Here is a 16,549-nt window from a genome sequence, read left to right on the forward strand (position 1 = left end):
TGTACCATATCTCAATTGCACATGAATTACATGAAGCCTTCCTACAGTAAGTCAACTAAAATCACATAAGTTCCTAACATTAAATTGTTATGTTGGAAACATTATAATTGTTTGCTGGCATGGAGGGTGTATCAGAAATTTTAGTGAGTGTATTGCTAGGCATGAATGTGATTAACCAATTCCATGAGCATTTGAGAGTATAATTATTTATGATCTACAATATTCATGTTCCTCTTAGGGATCATTATGTTTTCCTTTGTGAGCAACTTTATAACTAGTGTATCTGTAAAGGATCAAAGATATTCAGATAAGTTTATAGTTAATTCCATTCAAAATATCTATATTATATTCATTCTCAAATTTACAAAGATACAAATGAGGATTATGTGAAACTAGTCACCAAAACAAAAAAAAAATACTAAGTATAAACATTTAAAAATAAGTTTGACTTCAAAGAATACATGATAATTTTACAAACATAAACTATAAAATATATACAAGTTACATAAAATGTGAAAATACTAACTTTTCTATAGGTAACTATTACTGCTATATATTCACTAATTTGCAGCTTATTTTTAAAAAATATTTTAGAATGTATTGATTTTGGGGCTAAGCACTGTGCATTCCCCAAAAGAAACAATCTCTCCTTTTCAAACAAGGAAGATAACATAATTTGTATGCAGCCCGAAGAGTAGATTGATGAATATATGTGGAATCTAGGAAAATGGCATGAACCTATTTGTAGGGCAGGAATTGAGATGAAAACAGAGAGAATGGATGTGTGGACACATTGTTGGGGGGAGAAGGGGTGAGATAATTTGGGAGATTGGGATTGATTTATGTGCACTGCTGTATATAAAATAGATGGCTAGCGGGAACCTGCTGTATAGACAGTGCAGGGAGCCCAGCTTGGTGCTCTGTGATGACCTAGAGAGGTAGAAAAGGCGTAGGGGGAAGGGAGGTCCAAGAGGGAAGGGTATGTGTGTACGTAAAGCAGATTCACGTCATTATACAGCAGAAACTAAAGCCACATTACAAAGCAACTATACCCCGATTTTTTTAAAGTAGATTTAAACATACAAGGACTCTAAGGGAATAAAGTCAAAGAGTATCTGAACTTAACATGTATCACTATTAATTCTTTCCAGCTAAAACTATTACGAACAGTGCTGCTATACATCCACATACAAATGTGTAGCTGGACATGTATAAGAGTTTATTTTTACTGTCTTTTTTGCTCTAAGGCCTACAATATGAAGTTGAATAAAAATAATGATTTTGAACACCTCTAATATGCTCCTAATTTTAAAAGAGGTTATTCTAATGCTTTGCCATTGAGAATGATGTAGTATAGGCCTGGGGTATACAACCTTTACCAAGTTATATGTTTCTATTTTGCTAAATTTTTTAAAATCATAAATAGGTACTGAAACTTATCAGATGCTTATAGCTGCCTCTTATCATATGGTTTTAGCTGTTTTAACTTGTTAATGTGGTGAACAGCATCCTTAGGTTAATATTAAAACGTTCTTACATTTCTGGGATAAACCCAGCTGAATTGATTTGTGTTATCTTCTTAAACACAAATGAACGTGTTTTGCTAATATTTGGTTTGGGATTTTTCATCTATATTCACAAGTGACATGGCCTGTAGTGTTTCCTTTTCCATGTGTGTGTGTATTTTTTAAATCTAATTTTGTTATCAAAAGCTATGACTTCATAGAATAAGTTTAATGGTGGATCATTTTTAAATTTTTTGGAAATTGGTTTAAGATTGGGCTGATCTGTCTCTTGAAACTTTGAATTCAAATATATAAGACATTGGGTCTGAGGTTTCCTTTATGAAATTATGTTTCTCTTGCTCATCTGGGCCTGCCACAACAAATACCAAAGAACAGGTGGTTTAAACAACAGAATGTATTTCATTACAGTTCTCTAGACTAGAAATCTAAATCAACTGGCCCACATGTCCACTGAGCACCTGGCTTGTACATGACCTTCTTGCTGAGTCCTCACATGGCAGGGAAAAAGAGAGAGCAATCTCTCTATATTTCTTCTTAAAAGGGCACTAATCCCATCATGAGGCCCCCACCCCCATCCTCATGACCCCATCTAACCCTAGTTTCCTCTGAAGGATCCCATCCCCAAATATCACCACACTGGGAATTAGGGCTTCAACATATGAATTCAGATGTGACACACTCAGTCCATAGCAATGTTAATTTTTTAAATTTATTTAATAGTTACAAAGGTTATTTATTCTTCTAATCCTACCTAAATAAATTTTGATAAAATTATATTTTTGTAGAGGTGTGTCCATTGCTCTTATAATTTCAAATTTGACATAGAACTTGCTCTCCCTATTTTCTTCTTATATTTTTAATCACTTTTCTATACACAATTTCTCCTTTTCATGCCTAATATTTTGTGTGTGACTTCGATCTTACTTCTTTTCTGAATTAGTACAACTAGAGATTTCTTAAAATTTCATTAATATTTTCAAATAACAAGAAAGATTACACAGCTCTTATAGACCTTTATTATTTCCATATTTTCTACTTTATTGATTTCTGCTACTGCCTTTATTTTTTTCCAATATAGTTTATTCTAAGGATATTTTTCAAACATTATGAATAAAACAAAAGATTCATTGAAAGAGACATTAAGTAAATTTTTCTATCATTTTTATTGGTTTTCTTACTTTCACACTAATTTAGAAGAGAATGGGAAGATAATGACTCTCTTCTGGGTGTATACCTGTACGAGTTGTTAATTTCTTGCCTTTCAATTCCAAAAACAGTGTGTATTGCTCTGCTTGAGATATTGGAGTTGGCGGGCACTGGAAGAAACACTGCAGAAGGAAAATATTTTTTCCCTGGATGAGGTATGGTTTCTTTCCTTCTGTCCTTGTAGTGTTAGGCTCAGCCAGTATGATACCCAGTGGAGTTCACCTCCAGCCAGTTTCAGCAACATCCCCTGTGGGCATTTCCCAGCATCCCCAGTAGGTTACTTCCCAGGATTTCTTGTGGACATTTCTCAGTGTCCCCTGTGAATGACTTCTCAGTGAGTCCTGTGTGGACTCCAGCCTGACGTCCAAGAAAGTGAACTTCCAAGTCAGAGGTTCATAAGCTTCACTTAGAGGAGGCTAATCTGAGACAACAAGTCAAACCTCTTGTATATGGGAGGGTAGTCATTCCATTCAAACTGCTGAGATCACTCTAGGAACAGTGGGATCAATTGATCTATGTCAGGGTACAGTAAGAAGCTAGGTAGTAAGCTGTGATCCCCACAACTTTCCCATTCCCACAAACCCCTGCCCATCTGAGCCATGCCCCAATTTCGCCTCTTCTTGGCTATGAGGACCCAGAAATTTAGCTATAGTTTGTAGATTAAGACCTTTCTAGTCAACAGATGTGGGAAATAATTTACATAATCCAATACTCTCTAGAAGTGTCTCAGAGTAGTAAGCACAGGTAGGAAGACTATCAGTGGCTATGAGAATCCAATAATCACCACAATTTTCCCAAGCCTTTTAAATTTTCTAATTTCCCCCCTTATTGGACTATAAGTCTTACAATTTTGTTTTTTTAATACTGTCGTTAAATGTCTGAGAAGATCAACAAAGAAAAAGTTTTTATAGTAGCAATAAAAATAGAAATGCAGTTCTAAACATTTAAAGTTAACTAATTTCTATTTTATTTTGTTGGAGTGGGGAATTTGGAATTTGTTTTGGCTCTGGTATGCTACGCTACTACTGAGAACACTGGGTTTTGACTATAATAAAGCATATATTTAGAATGTTTAATATTCTATTCATTACATATATCTAATAACTTTTTAAATTTTAATTTTGACTCTAGTAATCATTTATGAATTAAAATAATCTCATTAAAATGATTTAGAGCAGGATTAGCTCATATTGAATAATCAAAAATTCTGAAACTATTTTCTGTACTCTGACTCACAGTTAGAATTGGGATTGGATTTCTTTTATCTGAAATGAATTATGTTTCACACATGAATTACTTTCACTAATAATTTTCTTTTCCCTAAATCCTATTCTATGAAATCTTCACCAGCATTTTGAGCATAAGTGAGGAATAGCTAAAGAAATATGGGAAATGGAAATGTGGAATAGAGATCTATTTGTGTGGACTCTTGTAGCTATGTTTCAGAAAAAAATAAACACTGAGAGTCAATATTCCCCGTGTTTTTGTTAAACTGAAATAGGAAGAGCTATTTCTGGTTCTCTTGGCCTGTGGGTAGAGTAAGCAAAGAATCTTTGCAAGTTGTCGTGGAAGCAGGAGTAAACTGTTGACCCGAGTTGAAGGTCGGCTCTTGGGGCCATTCAACCTCCTTCTGAGCAGAAGTGCCAGCCTCGTGCAGACAAATGGACCAGAGAAAGGTCACTGGGCCAAGAGAGACAAAATACAAGCCCTGAGCCGGGCAGCTCTTGAGCTACAGAGCAGCCCCTGGGAAGGAGCCCTATGCAAACAGTCTCCCACCTTAGTACCCTCGGTGTTTGATTCCTGGAAAAGTTCATCTTGCTTCTCAGCTTGCCTGCAGATGTAGACATGCAAGACAGTTCCTGAGCATTCATTTCAATATCCTGAAGCTAAAATAATTTTTAGGAATCCAGAAGTTAAAGATGATATCCTCAGGGCTCCTTGAGTCAGTGGGGTAAGCTGGACTCTGCTCTTTCTTATAGGAACTCGAAACTTTAAATGGGAAATAATGAAATGTGCTTCATTGCTCAGTCATGTCTGACTCTTTGCGACCCCACAGAGTGTAGCCCATCAGACTACATTCCATGGGGATTCTCCAGGCAAGAACAGTGGCGTGGGTTGCCATGCCCTCCTTTCGGGGATCTTCCCAAGCCAGGGATCAAACTCAGGTCTCCCGCATTGCAGGTTGATTCTTTACTGTCTGAGCCACAGGGAAGCCCAAATAATAAAGTAGGCAGCTTATTATTATTTATGCAGCAACTCCTGGTTCACATGCTCAGTTTTGGTGTGAGCACTTAAGTTGCTCTGGTGTGAAGTTCACTGTGATTCTATAACAGGCTCTGGCTCTTAGTTACATTCTGATATTCTTAGTTACATTCTGATATTCTTCATTCTTCATTCTGATATTCTTCAGTAGTCATAGGCCAACACTTCATTGTCAGATCCAAGAATGAGTTCCTGGGTGCCAATGAGGATGTATAGTGATATCAGAAGTTATAGAGAAGAGAGGTCCCTAAAACACTCATCTTTACACCCCAGAGCCACCCAAACACATAGACTAGTATTTACCCTGCTAGAAAACCAGGACATGTTATTTGCTAGTCACCCATCTCTGTAGAGTCATGTTTTTTCTCTCATAATATGGACTCAAGAAGTGGCATTAATCAGCAATTTTGCTTATCTCAAACACATGAGTGATGACACTGATTTCCTGGTTTTAATCAAACTAATGTGTGGAAAGTGTTGGTCACCTGTCTCGATGAACATTATCCATTGAGACAAGTCTCTCCTATTTAGCCTCTGTCGTGAGTACCCCACTGAGAGCCATGGGATACTACACAAATATGCTGCTTCTGCTTTACTGTTTGTTCAAATACATTTATTACCATCGATATGTGTGCATTACTCCCCCAAAGAAAGTGGGAACCATGACATAAACTCAAATTTACCTTTTCACCTATGATTCATTAAATTAATATGATCCATGTAAAATTTGGGAAATGCTCATATTTCATTTTAAAAAACCATTATGTAGTATCATCATAATGCTTTAAAATAAGATTACTATAGTAGCCCCTTCATGGAAGCCAACTTTTGCTATTACCTTTTATTTACCATTTTTCTTCTACTTTGCAGGTATATATATTTTTAATTCATGTATTTTAACTGGAGGATAATTTTTCTACAATGTTGTGTTGATACTGGTATATTTTCTTACCAGCTGCTTAGCAAGAACTGAGATTTTAAAAGAGGGATTTTCTCAGCTGTATTCATTGCCCTTATTTTCACTGCCTGGACACAATTTCAAACTTACCCATCTCTGATAAATTCTATTTTTTTGAGAATATGTTTGCTCCTCCAAACCTCTATCCCATTCTCTACTCATCTACAAAGACACAGCTAAAGTTCTTCATGTATGTAAAATGTCAAGGTAAGAAGGAAATGTCTTCCAGGTATTAATAAAAACTAAGAATAATGGCATAGTTATTTCCCCAGGAGTAAATTATAACCTTATATGCAATGGCAACTTCTAGCTTGAAGATGCTATGTTTTTTAACCGGAAAGATAAATGGACTGTAAATTAGGAAATCTATTTTAACAAGTGTCACCTGTGTGTAAGGTCCAACGGAAAGAAAAACTAAAAAAGAAATCTTGGGAGATCTATGTGAATATTCTGTCACTGGAACAAATGAATTAATGTGTAGGTAAGGCAAGCAGAAGGAGCTTCCCTGGTGCCTCAGCAGTAAAGAGCCTTCAGGCAATCCAGAAGACACGGGTTCAATCCCTGGGTGGGGAAGATCCCCCTGGAGAAGGGCATGGCAACCCACTCCAAAATTCTTTCCTGGAGAATACCACAGACAGAGGAAACTGGTGGGCTACAGTCCATAGGGTCGCAAAATCAGACACAACTGAAGCAACTAAGCACGCACGCATGCTCGCAAGGCAAGCAGGAGAGAAAGATGCCGAAGTAAATGAATCCACAAGTCTATAGACAACAGAAGAGCAAAGGGAAAAGGAACAAGATTATGAAACCAGGGCGAATTTCCAAGAAAGAAGAAAAAAGGAAAAAGCACAATTGTGTGGCGGAAAAATGAGAAAGGTTAAAGGATAAAAGGAGATGAATCTTGCAAGCGACTTGCAATTACAGAAGGCAAAAGAGAAAGACACAGGAAATGTTTTCTCTCTCATAGTCAGGGAGAGAAAGCTGTTAACAAAGGACAGTCAAAAGGCAGATGCTTTTTATGTGTCTTTCCCTCTCTCTCCTTTCAAACAATTGCAGCTGCTGTCGGTTAACCAGAGGGGGTACCATCTGAGTGTGGAGCATCAGACAAGAATAGGCAAATAAGTAATTGGAGTGTCTTTTTCTAAAAATTTAGTTCTACTAAAATTTGCAGCTCCAAGTGTTCTCAGGAATTCATAGATATTATTATTATAGACATTTTAGTCTTTATGTCCTTGAGATATCCTGTTAGCATAGTTTCTAAAACCCAGAAACAGAAGGTGCACGTTTGTGCTATTATTATTACTATAGAGTATTTTACATACAATAGTATGTAGTAATGTTAACAGTAATTAATGTTATACTGTTTTACTATTGATAGTATAGTACATAGTATGGTGTATAGTAATATAAGGGCCTCCCTGGTGGATCAGCTGGTGAAGAATCTGCCTGCAATGCAGGAGACCTGAGTTCAATCCCTGGGTTGGGAAGATACCTTGGAGAAGGGAAAGGCTACCCACTCCAGTATTCTGGCTTGGAGAATTCCATGGACTTAATAGTCCATGGGGTTACAAAGAGTCAGACATGACTGAGTGGCTTGTGCTTTCACTTTCATAGTAATATAATAGTAATGTATACTTTTTTGCATAAAAATTTATGGGAGAAAATATGTAACCTTACTTACTAGACTAAATCAGTTCAGTTCAGTCGCTCAGTCGTGTTCGACTCTTTGCAACCCCATGAACCGCAGCACGCCAGGCCTCCCTGTCCATCACCAACTCCTGGAGTCCACCCAAACCCATGTGCATTGAGTCAGTGATGCCATCCAACCATCTCATCTTCTGTCGTCCCCTTCTCCTCCTGACCTCAATCTTTCCCAGCATCAGGGTCTTTTCAAATGAGTCAGCTGGTGGCCAAAGTATTGGAGTTTCAGCTTCAATATCAGTCCTTCCAATGAACACCCAGGACTGATCTCCTTTAGGATGGACTGGTTGGATCTAGACTGAATAGATTAACTTTGACTCTTAAAGGGTTTTAGAAAACTAGATATTTGAAATTTATCACACCCAGAAGTTATAATATGTGCATATAATATAAACAGGCCTAATATGCTTATCATTATCAGTGAAAATGGGATACCATTTACAAAAGAATATAGTCCTAAATTGAGAAATTCAACATGCTACTTAGACATCTTGGGACAGTGAACAGAATATACAGCATGCATTCACTGATAAATAAATTAGACGTGTTGTTGGACCTCACAGGAAGTACAATCGAGGGAAAGTAAAAATGAGTTTTCTGATTTTTTAAAAATTATTTTCTCCTGTTTCTTTTCTCCATTCCCTTTTTCTCAAACTTCTATTTATCAGATGCAAGTACTTCTTCTTTTGACTATCTAAGACTCTTTTTTATAATTTCTAAATTTAACCCTCATATTTTAGGCAATTTGCTTGATTTTGACCTATAACTCTTCAATGTTAATTCAGGCAGTTTTGTAGCTCCAGAGGTTTTTCTTCTCTGTTCCTTCATCGGGTTCTTATATTACACATGCAGTATTTTCCTAATTCTCTCTTAGACTTTATCGTTTCTTCTCTGACATTATTTTCTTTCATGTTCGATTTTTAACTTGGGTGTTTTCTGCTTCAAGTTTTGCTTAAGTGCCTGGAGAGACCCGGTTGTTCACTCATATTCAGGATTTATAACAGCGCCTTCTATCATTAACTTAAGGCCTGTTTGGATAAGTGATTAAAAAACTAAGGGAGGAAAAGCAAGAGAAGGAGTAGCTAGAAAGTCTGAATTGAGTTGTTGTGAGTGGATGAAGCTCTTCGAAGTCAAGTTTTCTAGGTTGAGCTGAGCAGGATGCAACTCAGAGTGGCCCAGAAGGAAGAAGACACTTCTGGGGCATCATCTCCCACATTAACCATCCTAGTTCTCCCCAGCCAGTTTTTATTTTCCATTTTTTAAAGCGAATAACCCACAAATTTTCTTCCTTCAAGGCATCTAGGTGTTTCAGTATTCTGTGGCAAGCATAAGTTGGAATAGGAAATGGCATCCCACTCCAGTATTTTTGCCTGGGAAATTCCATGGACAGAGGAGCCTGGCAGGCTACAGTCCATGGGGTTGCAGAGTCAGACATGCCTGAGCATGCATGCATGCATGCAGCAAGCATGGGTGGTCAGCAATCCTGTGTATAAACCTCCTATATATGTGCATTGGTGCCAGTCCATCCACAATTTGGCCCTCAGTTGTAACGTTTCCAATTTCTGAAGATATTAATCTTTCATGTGCAGGAAAGATCAACTAGAATTGGACAACAATTCTTTAAGAAACTCCCAAATTGTAAGTTGTTTCTTATTTTTCACAATATTTAAATATTTCTAAAATAATAATAAATAATCATAATAACAAAAGTGAAGATTTTTCTGGGATAAGATCACACTAAAAGTTTCAGAGGTTTTCTATAACAAAGACAACATAATAATAAAGACATGGCTTGTTATTATATGCTGATATATTGTGACAAAATGATAGGTTTCAATCATATTGAAGGTTGTTTCTTTTCCCTAATCCGGCCTTTTTTCTTTAAATGTCTGTAAACCAAAAAAAATTCTTTAAACCAAAAAAAATTCTATTTTTGGTTATAGAAAACATTATAAGAAAGGCTCTCCACACATCAGTGTTTCCTGCTCTTGCTTTTGACTTGCCAATAGTGGTGTCATGGACTCAATTATGTTCTCCTAAAGTTCGTGTGCTAAAGTCATAACTCCCCACCTCACTCCACTCCCTGGTACCATAGAATGTGACTGAACTTGGGTAGTAAATGTAATTCAATTGCAAAGAGATCATGTTTTCAATTGTGCATTAGCAACATTAATTTATAAATGTAAGCCAGGACAAAAATGAAAGTTTCTCTGCTTCCCAAGTCAGTCACCATCTTCAAAGCCATGGTAAGTATTCCATACAAAGACCAAGCACTGAATTCAGTGTTGTTTAATATACTGAATGTCCTTTTTAAATCAAGAGATAACTTCTTTAGAGATTGTCTTCTTAGAAACTTTTGCAATAAAAACTATTTATATCATTTCAAGAGCAATAAACTGGTCTGTTCAATGATAGGCATTTTCCACCCTGGCCTGTCTTTTGAAACACAGCATAACCCAGAACCCCCAGAGATTTCAGCTATATGTGACTACTCAGGAAAGTATTAGTTTGCAATAGCAAAGAATATGCAGGGAACAGAGAGAGAAGGAAGGGAAGGAACAATTGGAAAGTGAGACTTGAATAGAGAAATAAAATAGCATAGACTGCTTGGAATGGGACTAGCGATCGCTGATGAAATCCTTGTGACCCATAGCAAGTTCTGTCCAAGTCCAGATAGAGATCAAGTAGCAAAGAGAGAGCTGGGATACAAAAGAGAAAAGGGAAGCAAAGGTGATATTCTCAGATAAGGCCCGTCTCAGACATCATCATATCATCCATGTGTTGAAGATGAGATAAGGAAAAGTAGAGGGCAGTTTCTGCAAAGAACTCGCTGAGGCTGGGTTTTAGGGCCAGGCTTCTGAAAGGCAAGAGATGAGGAAAATCTGAGTATACAGGAGGTGCCGGCAGGGTGGACCATAAAGGGAGACAGTGCTCCACCCTCACGGAAAGGATGAGATTAGAAAAGCTGCAATTCAGCATGGCTACTAAAACATAGAGGGGTCGGGTATCCTCCACGCTTCTTGAGCAAAAGAGAAGCAGAATACCGTGTCTGGAAAAGCCTCACTGGTGAGGTGAGCTCTCTGACTTCTTACCTGTCTGGCCTCTGAGATCCTTTAGGAGGATCCTCTACAGAGATGGGATTGAGACTGCAGGGGGCTTTGAGGGAATCCAAGTACTATGCATTCAATTTTGCCAATTTCAGTATGGGATGTGAAAGAGTAAGATGAAGAAAGCATTTGAGGTCTAGTCCCTGCTCTGCCACTAAATAATTATGGTATATTGGAAAAGTTACTTAGTCTTTCTGGGGTCTTAAGTAAGACCCAATAGGGGGTCAGTGTTTCAGAGGGTTTCTATAACAAAAAACAACATAATAGTAATGACCCCTTAGGGGACTGCATGGAATATTTCCACATGAGCTTCCAGGGCTAAGAGTCTGTTTCTCTTTTGTGTTTTAGCTCCCTCATCTAAAAAAACGGGTTGGAGAAGTATACATGCCTTCTAGACTTGATATAATTTAATAGTGTGAAGTCCTTAGAAAAGTCCCTGCTGTTAGCTATCTCTACCACTTCCTTTCATTTTCCATTACCACCAGTCTAGCTCAAATCCTTATCATCTCTCTGTCGGGTAACTTTAATGGGGCTTCCCAGGTGGTGCTGGTGGTAACGAATCTGCCTGCCAAAGTAGGAGATGCAAGAGACAAGGGTTCAATCTCTGGGTCAGAAAGATCCCCTGGAGTAGGGAGTGGCAACCCACTCCAGTATACTTGCCTGGAAAATTGCATGCACAGAGGAACAGGGAGAGTTACAGTCTATGGGGCTGCAAAGAGTCAGACATGACTAAGCACAATAACAATGATCTCCATACCATTTCCCCATTTGTAGTGACTCCAACCAGGATTCAACAGCTAGAGTGGGGCTTCTTAAAGACCAATCGAGGAGCCTCCTAAAATTCCACGCGTGGGCCTGTAACATGCAGGGAGTTCTCTGAATGCACACAAACAGCGTGTATTTCTGAGAAAAGCTCTTTAACTTTTATTAAACTTTCAAAATAATTTCAAAACAAGAGAAGTTACTGCAATGAGAAACCTACACACTGCAACTAGAGAATAGCCCTGGCCCATTGCAACCAGCAATGAGGACCCAACGCAACCAAAAGTAACTATAAAAATTTTTTAAGAAAATTATTTGACCTCTTTCTTTCTCCCACCAAGTTTCTCCTGTTTTCTTTGCTCCTCTATGCAGGAAAACAACTCTCCTCTAGGAGTTATAGATATTCATGGTGTAGACTCTTCCTCCCTATTCTCTTGGGCCCTTTCTGACCTGGCTTTCACCTACATCAATGGACCAGGACTATTATTGTGAAGGTCATTGGTGACAGTTCTCTAATAGCTTCTCATCTCATTCAAAATAAAAGCCAAAGTTTTGCAATGACCTATAGTGTCCTCTGTGGCCTGGTTCCTTATAACCACTCTTTCTTTCTTCCATCTTCTCTTAACCATTCTGTCCACTTCTGCCAAATTGGCCTTCTCTCTGTTCCTCACTGTATTAGGATTGCTCCTCATGCCAGGGCTTTTGCATCTGGAATTACCTCCTCTAGGATGCTCAAACTACTGCACAATTGCACTCATCTCTCAATGCTAGCAAAATAATGCTCAAAATTCTCCAAGCCAGGCTTCAGCAATATGTGAACTGTGAACTTCCAGATGTTCAAGCCAGTTGTAGAAAAGGCAGAGGAACCAGAGAAATTGCCAACATCCGATGGATCATTGAAAAAGTAAAAGAGTTCCAGAAAAACATCTATTTCTGCTTTATTGACTATGCCAAAGCCTTTGACTGTGTGGATCACAGCAAACTGTGGGAAAGTCTTAAAGAGATGGGGATACCAGACCGTCTGACCTGCCACTTGAGAAATCTGTATGCAGGTCAGGAAGCAACAGTTAGAGCTGGACATGGAACAACAGACTGGTTCCAAACAGGAAAAGGAGTACATCAAGGCTGTATATTGTCACCCTACTTATTTAATTTCTATGCAGAGTACATCATGAGAAACGCTGGGCTGGAAGAAGCACACGCTGGAATTAAGATTGTTGGGAGAAATATCAATAACCTCAGATATGCAGATGACACCATCCTCATGGCAGAAAGTGAAGAGGAACTAAAGAGCCTCCTGATGAAAGTGAAAGAGGAGAGTGAAAAGGTTGGCTTAAAGCTCAACATTCAGAAAGCTAAGATCATGGCATCTGGTCCCATCACTTCATGGGAAATAGATGGGGAAACAGTGGAAACAGTGACAGATTTTATTTTGGGGGGCTCCAAAATCACTGTGGATGGTGATTGCAGCCATGAAATTAAAAGACGCTTACTCCTTGGAAGGAAAGTTATGACCAACCTGGATAGCATATTAAAAAGCAGAGACATACTTTGCCAACAAAGGTCTCTCGCATCAAGGCTATGGTTTTTCCAGTAGTCATGTATGAATGTGAGAGTTGGACTATAAAGAAAGCTGAACACTGAAGAATTGATGCTTTTGAACTGTGGTGTTGGAGAAGACTCTTGAGAGTTCCTTGGACTGCAAGGAGATTCAACCAGCTCATCCTAAAGGAGATCAGTCCTGAGTATTCATTGGAAGGACTGATGTTGAAGCTGAAACTCCAATACTTTGGCCACCTGATGCGAAGAGCTGACTCATTTGAAAAGACCCTGATGCTGGGAAAGATTGAAGGCAAGAGGAGAAGGGGACAACAGAGGATGAGACAGTTGGATGGCATCACTGACTCAATGGACATGAGTTTGGGTAAACTCCGGGAGTTGGTGATGGACAGGTAGACCTGGCGTGCTGTGGTCCGTGGGGTCACTAAGAGTCGGAGACGACTGAGGGACTGAACTGAACTGAACTGAGGATGATCTTTTCATAGAAACTCACAGCTAATTTCCTCACTTCTCTCAGGGTGTATCTCAAATTTACCTTTCTGCAAGAATTTCTCTGGGAATCTCAAGTGAAATTTTAAACTTCTTCTTGAACTCTTCATATTCTCTTTCCCTGCATTACTTTTTTCTCCTCAGCATGTATCATTTTCTAACATAACATATATTTTACTTATCTATTTGATTTATCAGATCTTTTGCTTAATAGAATGTAAGCTCCATGGGGGAAGGAGTTAATATCTGTTTTTCTTCACTATTAAATCATCAGAATCAAGAACAGTGGTGGGCACATAGCAGATTCCTTAGATACACTTGCTTAAGAAATCAATAAATGAATCTTATTTTACAAAATAACAGCATTTAAATCTGTTAAGGGTGTTTTCTTCCTTGAACCATTTTCTTCACTTGTTTTCCAGAATTACTCTATTCTTTTTCTTATTTTACTAGTGTTACCAAAGGGTATGTGTGGGTCCAGCTACTCCCCGCTCAAAAGCCAGTAAATAGGCCAGGTTGGAGGGAAGGAAAGTTTGCTTTATTTCAGATGCTGGCAATTGGTGGGGGAGGGTGGCAGATATCTGTTCAAAGGCTGACTTCCCCACAATGACAGGCAGGGGGTGAGAGCTTTACTAGACAGATTGGGGGAGAGGTTCTACATGCAGAAACAGCACAAGCATCTCTAAGCCATCTTTGAATCCATCCTCAGTGGTCTTACCAGCATCATCATGGCTGTTTCAGGTTCGGCTGATCTTCACTCCCAGGAGCCATTTGTTCCCATTTCTTTGCAGCCAGTTCTCGGAATGGTGGCAGCTCATGTCCTGGTCTAGTCTGATCATCAAGTAGTTATCTTCTCCACCTGGTGCCTCAGTATCTATAAGACAGCTCACAGGATATGGCTCAGAATATTATCCACAGCCCTCAAGAAAGAACTAAAGGTCCTTGACTATGCTTCATGACTACATTATTATTACTTAGTCTCCTTTGACTGTTTTCCTTTGTTTCCATATTTCTCACTTCTCTGATTAAACTTCTTTGACTAAAGTTTTCCACAGGCAAAAAACAGGCAGAGGACATGGTCTGTGTGTGGTGGGGGGCAAGAACCATACGGTCCGTTTCACTAGCTTTTCTTTTAAGTCCTTTTTACCCCCATTTATTCCTCAATAACCCAAACTATTAATGTTGGCAAGTGCTATGGTTCAATTGTTGTGTGTTCAGTGATGTCTGATTCTTTGTGACCCCATGGACAGTAGCCTGCCAGGCTCCTCTGTCTATGAAACTTTCCAGGCAAGAATACTGGAGCAGGTTGCCATTTCCTACTCGAGGGAATCTTCCTGACCTAAGGATTGAACCCGCATCTCCCACAGCTCCTGCATCGGCCGGCAGATTCTTTACCACTGAACCAACTGGGAAGCCCATGGGTTCAATTGTGTCCCCCCAAATCCACATGTTGCAGTCCTAATCACCAGAGCCTCAGAAAGTGAACTTACTCAGAGATTGGTTTTTACAGAGGTAGCCAAATTAAAGTTAGTTCATTGCGAAGGATTCCGATCCCATATGACTGGCGTCCTCATAAAAAAAGGGAAATTTGAAGACACACCACACGCAGGGAGAACCCCATGTGAAGATCAAGCCAGAGACTGAGGTAACGCTTCCACAAGCAGAGATTGCCAGCAAACCACCAGAAGCCAGGAAAGAGGATTCAGTTCTCCGTCACCGTGCTTAGAAGGAACCAACCCCACTAATAGCTTGATCCCTGACTTCTAACCTCCGGCAACAGTACACTTCTGCTGCTTGAGGCTCTCTGTATGTGGCGCTTTGTGATGCCAGCCCCAGCGAATGAATACACTCAGGGGCTTCAGGTGTTGAGATTCTTCTCTAGCCACATTCAGACCCTGGGTGATCTCACTCGTTTATGACTCTAAATCCCATCTACACACTGAAGGCTCTCAGTAGTTTATCTCCAACCCAGGGTCTCCTCAACTCCTCACACTTATCCCCAACTCTACACAACATCAGATTTAACCCATCCAAAACAGCCCTCATCCTCACCAGGAACCCCCTTCACCTCGCCTAATGGAAACCTCATCCTTCAAGTTGCGCAAGTCATTTACCTTGGAGCCATTCTGGACTTTTCTCTGTCATATCTTCCGTATATCAGCGAAAAGCTTGCTTCTCCTTTTGAAATGTATTCAGACCACTTCTCACCACCTGCATTGCTGGTGACCCGGTAGCCATGTTGTCTCTCCCATGATTCATAGCAGCGGTCTCCTCATGTGCCTCCATCTTCCATCCTTAGCCCCCTTTCACCCTCTTCCCAGTACAGCAGTCAGATTGATCGTGACAACATGCATTTCAGAAAATCCAAACGTCTTCATTATTTCTTCCTCTCACTCCTCAAGCCCTTAACAGTGGCCTGTGAGGCCTCACAAGTTCTGTGCTGTGTGTGTAGATGCTCAGTCATGTCCGACTCTTTTCGACCCCATGGGCTGTACCCTCGCAGGCTCCTCTGTCCATGGGATTCTCCAGGCAAGAATACTGGCGTAGGTTGCCATTCTATCCTCCAGGAGATCTTCCTAACTCAGGGATGGATCCCAGGTCTCCCACATTGTAGGCAGATTCTTTACCGACTGAGCCACCAAGGAAGCATCGCAAGTTCTAGTCTTTGGTAACACCTTTGACCCTGTCTCCTCCTCAGTCCTTGTCCCGCTCATACTGTTCGGGGCACCCTGCCTTCCTTGTTGTTCAGATGTGCCAGACTGTTCCCTCACTTGCTTTTGATCTTGCTTCTGCCTAGAACACTCAATTCCCAGATATCCTCCTGGTACATCACAGTCATTCAGCAAATGTCTTTTGAAGGAATAGGGAGTCAATGGAGAAGATTCATATTAATGAGATAAAATCAAAACTCTTTAGGAAATTCCCTGGCAGCCCAGTGTTTAGGACTCCACATTTTCACTGCCAAGGGCCTGAGTTTG

Source organism: Muntiacus reevesi, chromosome 3 (assembly GCF_963930625.1).
Source record: "Muntiacus reevesi chromosome 3, mMunRee1.1, whole genome shotgun sequence".
Classification (NCBI taxonomy): Eukaryota; Metazoa; Chordata; class Mammalia; order Artiodactyla; family Cervidae; genus Muntiacus; species Muntiacus reevesi.